Below are 4,914 nucleotides of genomic sequence, written 5' to 3' on the forward strand. Positions count from 1 at the left end.
CCACCTCAATTTGGAGAAGAAAAACAAGAAATCAAGAAGGGTATGGAGTTGAAACAACTACCGAAGCAACTCAAATATGTTTTTCTTGACACTAAGGAGAAATGCCCCGCTATCGTAAATTCTAGTCTCAAAATTTTCCAAGAAGCAAAACTCATCCAAGTACTTAAAAAACACAGGAGTGATATTGGATGGGCAATCAAAGATTTGAAGGGTATTAGTCTGATGGTTTTAATGCACAAAATACTGATGAAGGATGACCACAAGCCAGTTGTCCAACCACAAAGGAGACTTAATCCCACCATGAAAGAATTGGTCCATAAGGAAGTTATGAAGATGTTGGATGTGAGTCTTATTTACCCTATATCTGATAGCTCATGTGTGAGCCTCGTACATGTGGTACATAAGAAAGGGGGAACAACCGTCATCATGAATGAAAAAAATGAGTTGATTCCCACAGAACGACCACTGAATAGAGAGTGTGCATAGGTTACAAATGGTTGAACATTGCATCGAGAAAAGACCGCTTTCCTCTCCCATTCATTGATCAAATGTTGGAAAGGTTGGTTGGTCATGACTACTATTATTTCCTGGATGGATATTCAGGATATAATTAGATCGCTATAGCTCTTGAAGATCAAGAAAAGACAGCATTCACATGCCCCTATGGTATCTTTGCTTACAAAAGGATACCATTTGGGTTGTGCAATGCAACCGCTACATTTCAAAGATGTATGACATCCATTTTCACTGACATACTTGAAAAGCATATGGAAGTGTTCATGGATGATTTTTCTGTTTTTGGTTCTTCTTTTGATAACTGTTTAACTAACTTGTCTCTTGTTTTAGAAAGATGTCAACAAACCAACCTAATTCTCAATTAGGAGAAATGTCATTTTATGGTGCGTGATAAAATTTCCCAGAGGGGAATAGAAGTTGACAAGGCAAAAATGGAGGTAATATCAAATTTGCCACCTCCCGTGAATGAGAAGGGCATCCGAAGTTTCTTGGGACATTTAGGTTTTTGCCGCAGGTTCATAAGAGATTTCTCTAAAATATCCAAACCATTGACTAGTTTTCTTGTGAAGGACAAGTCATTCGTGTTTGATAAAGATTGCGTCGATACATTTGAAACATTGAAAAGTAAGTTAGTGTCAGCACCTGTAGTAATTGCCCCCGATTGGTATCTACCTTTTGAGATCATGTGCGATGCCAATGACATTGAGATAGGGGTAGTATTAGGACAACGAAGAGATAAATTGTTACATGTGATTTATCATGCGAGTCGTGTCTTAAATCCTGCTTAGACAAATTATGCAACTACCGAAAGGAGTTGCTAGTTGTAGTCTATGATTTTGACAAGTTCAGACCATACCTGTTAGGATCTAAAGTAATTATTTATACTGACCATGATGCTTTGAAGTATTTGTTTGCTAAGCAGGAATCAAATCCAAGACTTTTGAGATGGATCCTACTACTTTTGGAGTTTGATCTAGAAATCTGGGACAAAAAGGGGTGTGAAAACATTATTGCTGATCACCTATCCCGGATGTACCCAATTGAAGAAAATGAAGAGAAATGTCCTATTAAGGATGAGTTTGCTGATGAACGCCTCTTGGTTGTTACTTGTATTCCATGGTTCGCAGACTATGCAAACTATTTGGTAGGTGGTGTAATCCTTGAGGATTTTGATTATAACAAAAAGAAAAAGTTTTTGCATGATTGTAGGTTATATTTGTGGGACGACCTATTCCTATACAAGAAAGGGATATACGAGCTAGTTCGAAGATGTATCCCGGAGGAAGAACAACGGGACGTCCTAAAAGCATGTCATGACTCAGAATACGATGGACACTTTAGTGGAGATAAGGCAATAGCAAAATACCTTCAATCTGGGTTGTACTAGCCTACACTTTTCAAGGATGCCCACTATGTAGTTCAGGACTATGATAGATGTTAGAGGACGGATATAATTTTGAAGAGAAATCAGATGCCTCAAAAACCCATGTTGGAAGTAGAGTTATTTGATGTATGGGGCATAGATTTCATGAGACCATTTCCATCGTCATTTGGAAAAAACTTATATTTTGGTAGCAGTGGATTATGTGTCTAAATGGGTAGAAGCAGTGGCCTTGCCCATAAATGATGCTAAAGTGGTGGTTAAGTTTCTACAAACTAACATCTTTTGTGAGGTTCGGAGTACCAAGGGCACTGATAAGCGATGAAGGAACACATTTTATGAATCACCTCATGGAAAACCTGCTCAAGAAGTACAATGTGAAACACAAAATTGCCACTCCCTACCACCCTCAAACCAGTGGACAAGTAAAGGTGTCTAATAGGCAACTCAAGGAAATTATAGAAAAGACCATAAACTCTTCCAGAAAAGATTGGGTAACCAAGTTGGATGGTGCATTATAGGCATACAGAACCACCTACAAAACTCCAAGAAGTATGTCTCCATATCTGTTAGTTTACAGAAAAGCTTATCATTTGCCTTTAGAGTTGGAGCACAAAGCACTGTGGGCTTCAAAATTTCTAAATTATGATCTTTCCAAAGCGGGAGGTTCCAGAATCTTGCAACTCTATGAGTTGGAAGAATTTAGGAATCAAGCTTATGAGAATGCCAAATTATATAAATAACAAACAAAAAAATGGCATGATCGGAAGATTCAATGGAAGGAATTTCAGGAAGGACAACTGGTTCTCTTATTTAGTTCTAGGTTGAGATTATTCCCTGGAAAATTGAAGTCTAGATGGTCAGGGCCATTTATTATGAACACAGTATTCCCTCATGGTGCAATAGAATTGAAGAATCATAAAAATGGGGATACTTTTAAAGTCAACGAGCAGAGAGTGAAGCCTTATCATCAAGGACTAGGAAGTAGCCTGGTGGAAAATGTTCATCTGTACTGATAGTATGATGAACCGTCGAGCCATGCGACGTTAAACGAAGCTCTTTGTGGGAGTCAACCCACGCTTTTACTTACTGACGTTCTTTTTTGTTTTTTGTTATTTGTTTTAGTTTCTTAGTCAGGTGATATATAGTCTCTTAACACGGGAAGACAAAGGAGATATTAGAAACTGATGACGAGTTGATACAATGAATGGTACCCGGAATAAAAAACTACACAGTCAAGAAAAACAAGTTTTGGAAGTAATATCAGAGGCCGACTATGGGAGCCCGTAGCAGATGCTATGGCCCGTAGTGAGCAGAATAGAATTTGATCAGAAGTAGGGGAAACAGAAGCCTACTACGGGCGCGCATAGTAGTGGCTATGGCCCGTAGCAGGAAGACCCTCCAAAAACTGGCCTGAAATAGAAACCTACTACGAGCGCCCATAGTAGGCAAATACTGGAACATCGTGGCAATTCAGAAGCCTATTATGGGAGCCCGTAGCAGCGGCTACGACCCATAGTAGGTTTGCGGGAAAAATGTAAATTTTTTAAAATACCAAGGGTTTGAATTCCAACCCTCCATCTTCTCTCACCTTGGGCCCACTCACCATTCACTACCCATTCAACCTTCATCATATCTCATAATATCCCCTTAACCACCAATTATATCCCAAATCATTACCTTTAATATTTTATCTCTCATTCCAATCCTTCCATATTCATCTCCTATTTCCACTTCTGTCTCCAACTTATCACAAAAACTCCATTGTTTCCATCACCTAAACCTCCCACCTTTTCCCACATAACCACTCAAAACCTCAAACTCCATTCATCAAACCTTCATAAAATCCCCTCCTCAATATTATTCTGAGTACAAATTTCTCTGAAGCTCAACTTTTTAATTGACAATTTTTTCAAGATGCCTCCAAAAAGAATCAATGTTACAGAATCATCCAGAACAAAAAAGCACAGTGCCCGCAACTCAAACCCTCACAACATTGACTTCGAGGACGATGGGTAAGTCAAAAGGTATTTGATGCTCATACGACGTAAAATCATGCCATCCAGGTACATGCGTGAACGAACTCTAACTGATTTAGGGTTGAAGTCTGAGGTTGATAGAATGTTTCATGTAATAAGATTATTAGAGTTTATGCATTTTGAAGCGCCGACTTTTGAGTGCATTACTCTTGAATTTTTTTAGCACACTTGATTTTCAGCTGTAGAAAAAATGGCTTGGAAGTGTGAGGTACTACTTTGGTACCCTCATATTTCGCTTTTTTAATGAGAATCATGAATTAACCATTGAGGAGCTCAAAAACATCCTAAAAGAGCCCATCTACGGGCCAAACGATATTCCAGATGATTTCCCGGTGAAACATTTTTGGTCTGAAATTACATGTAGTCCTCGATACGATTCCGCAACTGACAAGGCATCGATGATTTAAAACCCATGCTTCCGATATGCCAAAAAGGGCACTGGATACAATATTTTTGGTCGGGGTGATAGTACCGGAGTGGCCACCTAGAGGGAGTTATTTTTTCTGCATGCAATGTCAAATAATGAGATTATTAATGTTGTTGCATTTGCAGCAACTAATTATTTAAGCAGAGTTGCTTGTGCACCCATGTTAGCTCATATTTTCGACGCCCATCAAGAATTACTAAAATTGGAAAACAAATATGCACAACTGGTTTCTACCAAGAAGTAGTATTCGACCAGCTGGAAGCGAGTCAACTTGGCTAGGTGGATAAAGGTCAAGCTTACAACTGAGACTTCAGAGAGGTTCTTTGGAGAAGCGGTTGAAAATGGTTTTTGATCAAAGATTCAAAATTTAAATAAAGGAGGGAATTTTGCCTTCGCCTGCAAGGTGCCATGTGTCTCAACGTGATTGAAGAACAATCAAAATGGTTATCTCGATCCAATATAAATATAGGGTCTTAGTGCTAGAAAAGTGTGTGTCAAATTGTGTACAAAATCTGTAAATTTACTAAGTATTCGTGTGAAGAAGAATTGTA

The sequence above is a fragment of the Lathyrus oleraceus genome, chromosome 3 (genome assembly GCF_024323335.1).
Source record: "Lathyrus oleraceus cultivar Zhongwan6 chromosome 3, CAAS_Psat_ZW6_1.0, whole genome shotgun sequence".
NCBI lineage: Eukaryota > Viridiplantae > Streptophyta > Magnoliopsida > Fabales > Fabaceae > Lathyrus > Lathyrus oleraceus.